Genomic DNA, 14,317 nt, shown 5'->3' with positions numbered 1-14,317 from the left:
TTATATTCTAAGAAACTTTTCGAATCAGAATTTTATATTTGTTACATTAGAATACAGAAATTAAGTTGACGTCAGTACCTATTGGGGTTCAAGTGGAGATTTTCAACAGTAACGTCACGGTTTTTATTCTATATGTATTTTCTTCCTATTATGGTACACCTCCTCAGCAGATATTATACAAGTGGTGAATTAAAATTCAAATCGTACTTAAAATTTTTAACAAATAACTATAAAAAAATAGATTCTCTGTACACGGGGAACTCTAAAAAAAAAATTGAGGACTTATAAAATTTATATTGTTTGTAAATTCACCTCACTGGATTAAAAGGTAAAATACCTTATCAAATATGTATTTTAAGATTCACTAAACACAAATAAAATCGATAAAGATCTATAATTAAAGGCATGAGGTTAATACAATGGAAAGCAGGACACCCCTGCCTCTACCTTTACACCTCGCACATAATATGATGTGTATCTCATATCATGGCTATCCTCATTTTACTGATTGCACATTTAATCTGGGACTATTATACTAAGGCAGCAACCATTTGATTTTCGGGGGGAAAGTATAAACAATCATTTTTTGGGCGAAAAGTCGAAAACAGGTTTTTTTCTTCCAATCTTAGCATAACATATGGCAACTGAGGGTGAAACAAACAATTTTTTTTCGAGTCAGGGTAAAAAACTTTTTTTCTCTCCAAAAACTGGAAACAAAATTTTTTTCACATAAAAATCCATAGCCCCACCCAGAAAATCAAACGGTTGCTGCCTTACCGTTAGTATAATAGACCCCCTTCATAATAGACCCTGGTTAGAGAATATCGGTGCTTTGCTTTTGCGCCAATTGGCATTTCATTTGTGCCAACAAAAAAACTTTCATTTGCGCCAAAAAAAATCTTTCATTTGCGCCACAAACAATATTTCATTTGCGCCAAAAATAAAACTTTTCATTTTCGCCTATTTACAGGTAAAAAGTATAAGACTTTTGATAAAAAGACAGTTTTTGTTTCCAAAATGGAACATGATGGTCGGGATATTTTATTTCAGGGGTTATATATGTTTCCAAAACAAAGTCAACAAACTTTATGCATCTGCCAATTTTGTTCCAAGATGAAATCTACAAAAATCGATCTTCGACCCAGGCAACATTCACAAACTCATATTATGCATTATACATAAAAAGAGTGCGACTCTCTCTAGCCGAAAAGCTTTAAAATAAAGTTTCACCTGTTTGTGTAGCAAATCTACTTTTTTCCTGGAAGCCATTCACATACTCCAGGCACATAGTTTCCATTATATCCACAAATACATCTTGCTTATTATCAGAAAGACATTCAAGAGTAGCTGTACAGTAAACAACCATAATTTAACTTTGAACATCATCTATCAATACAAAAATCTCAAATTTGTGTGTTTCCATATAATATGGATAATCATATAATCTAAATTTTCCGTTTTATATTACCTGTATTACCTGTAAAATTGCGCAAATGAAGATTTTATTTTTTGGCGCAAATGAAATATAACCTTGTGGTGCAAATGAAACATTGAATATTGAAAAAATTGGCGCAAATGCAATGCGCCCGATAATATATTTGGCATAGACGTACAGCTAGTATGACATTACCATTTTCCTTGTAATTTCCATACACGCTGGTTATGGGGATCTACAACCACAGGCACTTGTCTCAGAAAAAAATCCTTTAAAGTCCTACGTGTTCTATCAAGGTATATAGGAGGTGAATTCTGAGACAAGTGCTTGTGTTTTATAACACATGTCCGTAGCTAATCTGTGTATTGTGTCCAGTTAGGTCCTGTTTCTAAGCAATGACAGAAGAAAACACCTGTCATTGATAAAATTGAGAATGGAAATGGAGAATGTGTCAAAGAGACAACAACCCGACCATAGAACAGACATCAGACTGTCATTGGTGTCTTATTACATATATACATTTTATAAATGTTCGTAAATCAAGTTACAGAGTAAAAACTGGGTGGAACTTATTTAGTAGTCATTTATGAATAGATGTCACAAAGGCTCTTTTTAGTTATAAACAAACGAAAAAAACTAGATTCGACAAAATAATCTAATGACAATTCAGAAGGATTTGAAATTTGAACAGTTGTTTACCTGGGGTATTTAATCAGACGTGGATATTACACAAATCCAAAGATCTTATAGAGTAATTCAATCTAAGACTCTTTCATCTTGCAGCAGCATTACAACATTTGTCTTTTCTACATTTTTTAAAATTTTACAAAAGAATTCCCCATTCCAAAATAACACACAAATTGAAAGAGTTAGTTGGTCCTTTTTTCATATTTTGTTTTATCAACGTCGATATAATTAAGTATCTTGTCTTTATAGGGAGGGATAAATCCTACTTTGTGAACAATCATTCTAATTCAAACCACGAAATCTATGAAACTGACATTATCAAGATGCTTGATTCTTAATTGTCACCATATATTTGTTAGGAGCGCAGGAAGTATTTTTAAACACACATTCGACATTCCTATGGGGACAAGCTGTGCTCCTCTTTCTGTCGACTTGTTCCTTTATTCATATAAGGCTGATTTCATACAAGAACTTCTTATGCTGAAAGAAAAGAAGTTAGCAGTCTCCATAAACATTACTTTCCCATTTGTAGATGATGTTCTTTCACAGTAAAAAACTCCAAATTTGGTAACTATGTTGAACGCATCTATCCTGTCGAACTTAATATAAAAGACGCAACAAATATAGTTGATGAAATTGAGAGTGAAAATAGGGAATGTGCCAAAGAGACCACAACCAGACCAAAGGGTAGAAATTTTGCTAAAAGGCATACAATGGTTCATCAACCGCTGCGCACAACAAGAAAATTCCTCACCCGGAGGCGGACTTCAGCTGACCCCTTACTAAAAATGTGTACTAGTTTGCTAAAAATGGACATGACACCAAGTCTTCCTCATATGTTGACTTTCATTGAGAAATTGACAATGAGGGTCGGTTGAAAATAAAACTTTTTCATAAAAGATATTAGTTCAGCTTCCCAATTGTGAACTTTCAATTTCAATGTAGCAACATTCCAGTAGCGCCTGCATCCAGAGTACTATAGTATATATCACCCAGTTGATATGATATTCCAGGTGTTGCATTTCCCAATATGATTTCCTTGATAGAAGATTACTGCTCACAAGGTAGCCCATAATACCAAGAGTTCCAAGTGGTGAAGTTGAAATCGTATCATGGCTTTGTAAGTTTTACGGACAACATCACGAGTTAGTGGACTGTTATGGAAATCAATATCCGCTTCACAGATTATAGCAAATACGTTCCTTATATTTCGTTACAAAAAATCCGTTATGTTTCCCTAATGTGACCCACCGAATGAAGACCTATTATAGGGTTTGTACTTACACAAGCAACACGACCGATGCAACATGTGGAGCATGACCTACTTGCCCATCTGAAGCATTACACCCAATTGTTGATGGGGTTAGTGTTGCTAAAACTTTGGTTTTCTATGTTGTGTTTTGTGTACAACTGTTTGTCTGAATTTCTGTTGGTCATTTTCTTTTTAAGTCCAGGCGTTGTCAGTTTATTTTTCGACTTTTGAGTTTGAATGTCCCTTTGGTATTTTATGCCTCTTTTTATGCTATAATAGTCCCAGAGTTTACAGAACTACTAAAGATATGATACCAGGGGTACATTGGGCATAATCTCCTGCAACAAAACATTTGTGCATGCATGCACTTAGCATGCTTAGGAGATATTTTCCGCGTGCAATTATATATTAATGGAAATGTATGGTACAGTGAGGGACGACATAATACAATGTATTATCTGTCTCTGGTACAGAATACTCAGTAAAGCAGGGACCGACAGGCACTTGTCTCAGAATTTTGTTTCCCTATACACCATGTTAAATTAAGGTATATAAGGGGGAATCTGAAACAAGTGCCTGTGAGCTGGAACACTTTTTTATTTATAGTAACGCTGATTCACGACTTTGTTGGGAGATGCTTCATTCAAAAGAGACATTTGTCTCTGCATCTTACGATAAAACCTGTGCACATACACTGCATGTGTCTATTATAAAAACATATTCATTTATACCTTTACATTGGCAAGCAATTAGTACCGATGTAAAGAGTGTTCTTTGATGCAGACAAAAGTTTCTGTGCACCTATGATGTATTGTAAGCTCAGATTGTAAGTTAAGGTCTTGACAATCATTGAGGATGCAATTGTGTACGATTATTGAGCTGAGTTAAGAACTGTTAGACAGCTTACTGACACGAAGAGGATATTGGGCCAGTGTTACTGTTCGATGATATTAAACAATGAGAAGAACGAGCACGTGCGTCAATAAAACCCAATTTTAATCGGATTAAGACGATTTTTACATATTTTCTTTTTCATTTTTTCCTTAATTTCTTAACTTGATTAATGAGACAACATCTACAGTTGGCTTCAATATTAAAATCATATCACTTAGATTACTATTTTTGCCAGTTGAGCTTTTGCCTGATCAGTGGCGGATTCAGAAATTTTCATGAGGGGAGAGGGGACATTGATTGCATAAGAGGGGGCCCACTCCAGTCCCACTTGTTCTGATATTTCTATACCACACGTCAGTGTTATAAAAATTATCAGACTTCTTATATAATAACTTGATTAATAGGAGTTATTGCCCTTAATTTAGGCTATATTTGTTGTGCTTTTGTTGGGGGTTTGTGGTGTTTTTTAAAAAACAATGTAAAATGAAGTAAGATACTGTAAATAGTAAGATGATCAGCATATCACGTACAATAAAAATTTAAAGATTGACAACCTACAGCTAACATATGGGATTCATTGTCCTCGAGTTCACAGGGGTTTAACCTTTTATCTATTTTTTTCATGATCTTTTTTTTTCGCATTTCCTGTCTATGTGTATTAATGAACGTTTTTAACGTTTGCATCAATATCCGGCCTAGGAATTTTTCAGTGGACGAATATGGATATTAAACTGCACATTGCTAGAAAACTTGAATACAAATAGACAGGAAATACGAAAAAAAGATTAAAAAATAGACAAAAAAAATATCTGCTAACCGAGTTCACCAGACATGATTTCTACCAATGTATGACCGTACAATTTGGACTGTGCGATGAAATTAGTTTTTAAACAACATTTTATTAATTGTGTAAACGTATTTTAGTATTTGCATCTAGTATTCTGGGCTTTATCGTAACTCTTAGTCTAGGCATATTTAACAGTGGTTTACACGGATTATGTGTCATAATCTTAGACAAAGGATTTAAATTCATTTGCTTTATTCATTCTTTGTGGCAGTTTGGACTATAATTTGCATACGTGTGGGACATTGATTACTCTATTAATCTATTGTTATTTCCATTTGGCATCTGTTGGGACCACTCTACGTAATTTGGTCTCTGGTTGAGAGAAGTCTCAGTGGCGGATTCAGGGGGTCCGGGGGTTGGACCCCTTTGTTGCACAATGCATTTGAATGGGTCCATGTAGTTGGAACCCCCTTTTTGAAATGATCGAATCCGTCCTGTGTCTATTTGGCAAAATACACTGACCAATTTCTCATTTCTTATAGATTATTTATCACTGTGGATTAATTTTTTTTTCTGGAATTGAGGGAAAATTGTTTATTCGTGATTGATATTTGATTTCGTTATTTGGCCACAGTCTATACAACCAAGGATTTGTATAGTCTAACTATACAAATTCTTGATACAACCCAATAGAAAATTAACATTTCGTCGAATGTGGCGGAAATTCTTAGTTCACGTTAAATATATTAGTTCCAGGATCATCACTAGCTCAAGTTGTTCTTGTTTTGCTATGAAACACGGCGACAAAACAAAAAGCTCAGACACACCAAACCGAAATGTTTTACTTTTTCATATTAGCTCAATGGACATAATATTGTTAGTTTACTCAAGGATTTGTATAGTAAAAAGTTACAATACAAATCCTTGGTTTCACCATGGATTTCGAAGTAGTATAGCTAACTATGTGGACTTAATTCATTGTTGAAGGCTGTATGGACGGTGACATAGAGTTGTGACTATTCTGTGCCATTTAGTCTCTTGTGAAGAGTGTCTCATTTATAGAAATCACACCACATCTTCATATTTTTATATCATATTAGAAATTTGTTTTTCTCTGTGCAAAAGGGTGCCATTGTTATAACTTTTTACTATACAAATCAATGATTATAGGAGGAACATAGATATACTGCATTTGGCGGATCCAGGGGGGGGGGGGGGGGTTCGGGGGTTGGAACCCCTCCTTTTTTGGCCGATCAATGTATTTAAATGGGGACATATAGTTGTAATCTCTCCTTTGTCCTGGGTTGGGAACACCCCCTTTTTAAAAAGGCTGGATCCGCCCCTGTACTGTTCCCAGATTATATGGACCACTTTCCGTTTTTAATTTTTTTTACAGTGCGGCATTGTTACTTTTTAATATGCACGGAAAGACGTCCAACTTTCCCAGTTTCCAAAGCCTCCATATGTAAACTAGAATAATAAAAAAGTTAATAAATCAAAATCTCCAAGAAGGCATGAAACGAAGTGTTGATTGATCAGTAAATATATCAACCCCATGGGGTACCTCAACAATTAAGATCAGGTAGCAAATATGGCGGACGAAATTGGATTTGCTACGTAACTATTTTATATTGATATTCTTGGAGTTTTTTTACGGGAACATGTAAGTTTCTTCCTTCTAACAAAAAGAAAATGGAATACTTGTATCTTTAACATTTGATTCAACGTTTAAAGGGTTAAGTTAATAAAATACTAGCGTAAATTACACTTGAACAGGTGCTCGTTTCTAAGGAAGCTTTCAGTTACCATTTAGTGTACTTATATCCTTGTGACAATACCCATTTACTTAAAAAGTTATTATTGTAAATAATTTCAATAAAAAAAAAAATAACAGATCTATTTCAGTCGGTAGAATGTAGAAGTGTAATTTTAAAAAGAAAATATGGACATCTTAAATTTCAGCTTTACAAAGGGAGATAATCACTTGTTATTTAGTTGTCTTACATTTTTACTGCAGCTGTAAGGAACCAATCCTTGTTAAATGCTCACAACTTTTTGATTGTGTTGCATTGCTGAGCTTCCAAAGTGATAAATACATGTATGTATGTTGTTAATTCTGTCATCACCTTTAAATAAGAAAATATCTGCTTGCTAACACAAAATTATTCATAAGAATACAAATTTGTATTCACAAAACAAGGCCCCTGTAGGTTAAATAACACATCTTGGACAAATACATGGACTTGAATATATTGGTCCCAGAAACATTAACAAGTTGAACTCAATGTTGGAGTATGAAATTATTGCCTCCAAATGTATTATTCATTTAAAAATGCACTTACCGTTACGATAATTAAGCTATATTTAAATTGTTACACATGTGTTCAAGTAACTTTAATCTTTTATAAAATCACCACACTATCACAATTACAAATGTATTATCAAAATGTATCATTGGTTCAGTGTATAGATATACAGTAAACGAAGACTCCCTGATAACGCGATCTCAAACATTTTTTTCCATAAAAAATCTAAGTCCCAATCAGCATGATATTAAGTTGATCGGTCTGTATGAAAAAATAATGACTATTATATTTTTCATGTGTTATAATATATAATAGTGTTTTTTTTAAATTTAAAAATTTTATTAGCTTATACTAATTAAAAGGGAAGACATATAAATGATTTTAAAAGCATTTTAAAGACTGATTTTTTTTATAACTTTAATATTCATATAAAAAAAATAATTTGACAAGATAAGGAAATATTAAGGCTTGTGTCTGGAGTATACAATTTTTTGACCATTCACATTATAAATTTGTTCTTTCTCTGTGATAGGACATTCTGGTTATTAATATTAAGAGCAGCGGAAAGAAATAATATCAATCTTACAATCTGAGCAATTCGGTAAGAAAATCAACTGTTTTCCTGATCTATTTTATCATGTATTCAAATATAAAACTGCTACAGTTCATTTTACCCCAAATTGCACTGATTATAAGCTTAAATTTACTTATACTTAGCCAGGTACAAGAATATCCAACCACAGGGGAGGTAACCTGTCCACAATTATTAATTTCAGAGTTAAAAGTTGGTTATATATAAATATGGAAATAGAACACCTTTCATTCACTTAACTGATTATAATCTTGAGTAGGCCATTTAATACATGTAATTGTTTACTGAATTATGTGATAATTGCTATATAAATGTTTAAATCAAATATAATTTGTATTTTGATTTTGTAAAAATTGTAATTTGCACATAATGTGCATGTACAAAATTTGACGAAATTCACTTATTTGTTAATGTTTATGAAATTAACCCATTTAGGAACCAAACTGTGACCTTTTGATGTGCTGTGATAAAATTGATATTTAATGCCATATTATGCCATAGGTGAACATTGTCCTTTGGGGGAGGTAGAACATTTAATAATTGACTCGTTCTTTCATAAGTAACATCTTAAGTTACCTCTAGATGTCTTTTGGTTATTTAGTTGTTGGATTGCTGCCTCTCATTGATTTATACATTTGTACTGCATCTCTGTTTATTCATATAAAAGTTCATATTGTTGGAAAAAAAGAAAGCTTGTAAAATTTGTTAGATAATCAGTATATATGTTTGGGAGTATCTTTAACCAAAAGCTATAAAATAAGAAAAGAAAACTGTCATGTCTTATTTGACATGATCCAGTTGCTGGGGCAGGATGTTTTGTTCGCTAAACCTGTGAACTGAATGCAGTTATTTAATGGGCTAACCATCTCAACAAAGAATTTATAGCCATAAGTAGCACAATGAAATTCAATTCTCAGGTGAAAATATGTCCATTAAAGTGAAAAATAAATTTTGTGGAGCCCTTTATTGTTGTTAAGGGTTTTGTTTGAGATAGCAACCGAGGGATAAAGAGGAAGTTGCAATTTACCCAGAATCCCTCATTTTTTAGTAGCTTTCTGTACCTTTCTGTACCTTTCAAGGTAAGATTAATTTATAAATGGGGACTCCTAATTATATATGGGTATATATATTTTGATATCATCATTCCATATTCCACTAACCAAAATTCAACTTTGTATGTCTAAGATTACTTATGTAAAAAGTCTCATTTAAACAGATATTTCTTAACTTCAAATAATAATTTATTTGTTAGTGTTGTAAAAAAAGTCATCTGTTAGGTATATATGTATTTGGACTGAATTCTCTTTTTCAACAAATTGGAAACAGTAAGGTTTTTCTACCATTAGCTGCCTCGCATAGATAGATGGCCTGAGTAAGATATGGAACAAACATTCAGAAGATAGGTACCAATATGCTCTTGAAAAACTATGCTGTTTAGCCCTCAAATACATTTTTTTATAAGAGAACCCTTGATGCGGTAATAGAATAAGTAACATGGTTTGTGCTAGAATTTATTACTTTTTGGGGCTTATTTGTTCAAATACCTGACATTCTTCATTGTTTGTATTTGTCCTGTTGGGATATGAAATTTATAAAATATTGTAATCAAGATTAATTTCAGAGCTAATATTTTATATAGTTATGATTCTATTCTTCTAATATGTCAAAGTTATAGAGCTGTTCAAGATGAAAACAAAGAATAAAAGTTAATAAATTGATAAAAATTGTGTATAGTAGATTAAAATGAAATATTAAAAAAATCCAATAAAACTGTATATTTAATGAAAATGATAATATAGGCTGAATATCTTGGTACAGAATATTATTTATAGGAATTTTTACATTCTCAAAATTTTAATCAATTGTTAATGTACATGTGCATGCAAAAAAATATATATGAAAACCTAGCAAATAATATTTTCAAGTCATTTTGAAAGACTTTTGACTATAAACTAGACATGTACACCTTTATAGTTTCTATCATAACATAGAATTTAGAGGGGGATTACTCCTGTAATGGCTGGTAGATAAATCAACTATACTGACAAAACAAAACAGACATAAATGATTATTTTTTTTTCAAAATAAAATTTCACAGTATTGAGTAAAATTTTGAATTTTTCTGTACCTATCCATGGATTTAATTAGGTGAAATTAAAAAAGAGTTACTTTTTGCTAGTGCTTCAATTCAGCAGCACAATGTGTTTTTTCATGTGTATTAATTTTTTATAACTTAATTATAAGCAGAAATAACAAGAAAAAAGTGAAATTTGCCCTTTTGGTTAATGGAGGCATACTCAGATGGTCAAAAAATGTTGTTATTTGCTAATTACTTTAGAATGTACATTGTACCACTCATCCAGTCAACTCCCATGACACTTTATTTAATTCTGATTTGTATAAAGGTTCCTCAGTACTGGTACATACATGTACATGTGTAAAGGTATGAACCAAACAATATGTTGATTAATATTATATGGAAATTTTTATCATTGTAATGTGAATTGAATACGAATGCGGTTCAAGTTTTAAGACAGGTTTTAAAACAAATTATAGCAAATTATACTTGGCAGTATGAATTCACTCAAAATAAAATTAAAGTGAATAAAAAATCACTTATTGTATGAAAATTTAATATTCTTCTAGGTAGACAATTATAAATGAATATAAAAATTCAGGATTATCAAATTATGAAATGAGGATTGTATTCTCAAAAGAGAATTGTTATTCATGTCTGTGGTAGGTGGTAAAGTTGAAAAATTACAACAAATTAAATTAATGGGATTCAAATCTTCCTTCAATAATGCATAAAGTCACATAAGATATGTGTCCACAGTAAGGAAACAAAGTATTGCCTTTAATTTTTGCCCCCTGTTGTAGGAAATGGAAGCATTAAGGGTTGCCTTTGACTTTTCTTCCATCTTTCAGGTTAACATGTTTTCAATTGTAAAGAGTTTTCAAATTGGTTGATGATTGAATATGACATTTCTTTACATTAATCACTACAACATATGAAGATGCAATTATTTTTTCTGGGTTACTGTTACATACATTTACTCATATATAAAGGGTTTGGCTTTGGTGCTTAACATTAATCCTTTTAAGAATTCCCAGCTCCCCATTTCAGACCCTCTGACCATGATTTGTTGATAAATTGACAGGTAAATTAGATGCTTTTTTAATGCAGGCACATGTCAGTTTGCTTTATCTATCAGCTTTACAATATTACACTGATAGACTTAAAAAGACTTTATAGAAAGTCAATATTTTGTTTTGAATGTTTACATTTACTTCTTTATTGAATCAGTTCCATGCATATACATCCACTTATCTTGTTTTTGTTTGTTTGTATGGAATTTTTGATTGTTCTAAGATTCCTTGGAAATAGATCGTCCTTTTTTCTTACATTTCCATATTTGATTTCGATTCCATTTAAAGTATGAACAGTACTGTGAGGTAGATTGCCTGCTGTGCAGTTTACTGAAGTACATTACTAGTAGACAATGCAGGTATGTATTGATTGTCTAGTCAAATCTCAGTAATTCTGACTTTTAGAAGTAGAGGCATTTATATAGTTCTCTGACAACTGTATGTTTCTGTTTTAGACAATATGTGGTATGATTAGACAACTTTCTCGTATTCTGACTTTTAGAAGTAAAGGCATTTTTATAGTACTCTGACAAATGTCATAGATTCTGCTTTAGTCAAACTGTGGTATGATTGCCAATGAGACAACTTTCCACAAGAAAACAAATGATCTAGAAGATAAGAAACAAAAGGTCACAATACAACCTTCAACAATGGGCAAAACCCATACCACCTAGTTTGCTTATCAAGAGGTCATTAGAGAAGACAAAAAGTTAAAATCATATAAACCTCTTGCAAATGGATAAGCAAGTAAGGGTCACAGTAATACCTTCAACAATGAGCAAAATCTACCTAGTTTGCTTATCATGAGGTAATTAGAGATAATTAAAAGTTAAAATCATATAAACCTCTTGCAAATGAGCTTTCATATATCTGGAAGGTTGTTGGTTACATTTTTGGTTGGATCAAATCAAAAGATCTTTGAATTGTTAAGCTTTTTTAATTGATAATAGGCATGCAACATTTAGGAGTAATACTGCTTGGATCACAGGCAGAATTATTTGTATGGGTAAAGTCTCCCTAGCCTCTTGTTTATAGCTAGCATACATTGAATATTAAAAATCTAATTATTTTTTTATCACATTGAACATGGTGTTTCCTCTTGTGTATAAATTCCTGGAGTTAAGAAGGCACCAATCTATCAAATAATCTTATGGACATTATAAATCATTAGTTATATATCAGCTTATGGTGAACATAAAGAAACTATTAATGGTTGAAAGCAATATTATAATATATACTTGTTTTATATATGAATTCCATGTGAACCACTTATTTCAGCCAGCAATAACAGTGTTATATTAAAATTTTGTCTTTGGCAAATTATGAATTGCCGAAGACAAAATTTTAATATAACAACAGCATTATATCTATCTTATAAACCCACATTCTATTTTGTAAGTAAGTAAGTAAGTGAGTAAGTAAATTATTTATTATAGTGACATGTGTATAAATATACAATATATGATAAATATTAATACACCGGGCCGAATGGACCTATAAGTCACCTCAAATGAAATTAGATAATTATAAGACAATTATATCATGTTCTAATCTTATGTTGACGAAAGTATATCTTGTATGTCTTGTAGAAGGACATATTTTTTGCTAAGCCAGTTCTCTAATTGTTACATGGTCATAAAAATGATTAAAAATAAACTGATTAATAAAGTGATTAACACTAATACATACAAATCTAGGGTACTGTTTTACTTAGATATTACAAAGTATTTAGGATTTTAATTCCATTAGTGGTCAAACTGAATCATAAAATTTTAGATTGAAACAGAAAAAAAATGTTGGAATAGGTCATTGTCAGACAGCAACCCAATGAGAAAAAATAATCAAAAGGCATTAAAAGGGCAAAACACCATCCCCCTGCATAGGCAGGTTTTAAGGGCAAAAAGGTTGTAACTTTTATTTCATGGGTAAGATAACATTTAAAAAAAAAAAAAAATTAATATGGCAATGGAATTCAAGTTAGTATTGAATCATAAAATGCACAATATTTGACATGACATATGGAAAAAAATTGCAACCTCAACCTGCTGAAAAACTGCAGTGTTTATCTTAATTTTAAATCTGGCATTAAATTAAAACACAAGTGGAAAATAGTTTATTTTTAAGTTAAACTGTAAGTGATATATTGAAATAAAAGAGGTGATGGCATACTTCCAGTTAATTTAAATTATTTTGATTTTAAATTCACAAATGACTTGAAAGCATACAATGTAACCAAAAGACATAAGTTGATCCTGGGTAAAATACTTTAAAGATATTGGCATGAAGCCATGAAAAGTATTATTGTAATAAGGGGCCATAACTGTGACCATGACTGTCATTGAGTTTTACCATTATTGTTCTAATAGAAGTTATTGAAATCTACCCAATACTTTAACAGTGTCAAAATCATGGGTCATCTCATGTGTGTAATTTGTTAAGCACAACACTCACACATACAGGATTTAACAAAATCATCTTACATTTAAAATTCTTGTTGTGAATTATTTAAAATCAGCTGGATTGCTTTAATAATTTCATCCAAATCATGTCGAAAAATGGGAGAGTGAAATTAATCACATGAAAGAGTTTGTCTAGTGAAGTTAAGGAGTTAAGGAATTTGACTTTGAATTGAATATGAAATCGATAGTCATGTTCATTCTTTTGATAATCGAATTATAGATACTTTGACAGTGGTAAGTGTCAATATACTTATACAGCGGGAACTTATCTACAAAGATTACAGAAAAAAGATTTTATTTTTTATTTGAATTTTAATCTTATATGTCATATTTACATTTTGTAAAGAAAAATTGACAACATTGGTTTCGATAGTAATTTAATATAATACTGAATTGCAGGTACTTTTTGTACTTTAAGAAATATTTCATTTGTAAAGGTTCAATAAGGTTTATCGTGGAGACATGGTATGTACAAAACACCCACCTGTACTGAACTCATCATTATACAATTTATACATTAAATAACCATGTCAAATGCTACATATCTGTTTTATACATTAAATAACCATGTCAATTGACAAATGCTACATATCCGTTGCACTCGTTTGTAGTGTTGCATCTCATGCTGACTGGTTTAGAGTTTTTTGTTTGGTTATAAGTTACTGCATAAAGTTGAGACCTTGGAATGTAACAAATATCAACATACGTTATTTAAATTTTTGTATGGAATTTGAAGATTTTCATGATGATATTGC

At 31.5% G+C, this 14,317-nt stretch overlaps 1 protein-coding gene across 5 annotated transcripts in view; it reads left to right on the top strand.

The window, feature by feature from the left end:
* The first annotated feature begins 6,621 nt into the window (after positions 1–6,621).
* LOC134707086 (serine/threonine-protein kinase DCLK1-like) overlaps positions 6,622–14,317 on the top strand; it is a 61,201-nt gene continuing 53,505 nt past the window's right edge. The window contains exon 1 of one of the 5 annotated variants that reach the window (XM_063566584.1): positions 6,622–6,718. The gene's annotated coding sequence lies outside the window, so the exon portion shown is untranslated. Of the gene's footprint in view, positions 6,719–7,063; positions 7,154–13,475; positions 13,797–14,317 lie in introns of those variants that run through there. The other 4 variants (XM_063566585.1, XM_063566583.1, XM_063566588.1 and 1 more) reach the window with 4 other exon arrangements.

Source organism: Mytilus trossulus, chromosome 2, assembly GCF_036588685.1.
Source record: "Mytilus trossulus isolate FHL-02 chromosome 2, PNRI_Mtr1.1.1.hap1, whole genome shotgun sequence".
In the NCBI taxonomy this organism is placed as follows: Eukaryota; Metazoa; Mollusca; class Bivalvia; order Mytilida; family Mytilidae; genus Mytilus; species Mytilus trossulus.
This window is presented reverse-complemented; position numbering and strand designations above follow the sequence as displayed.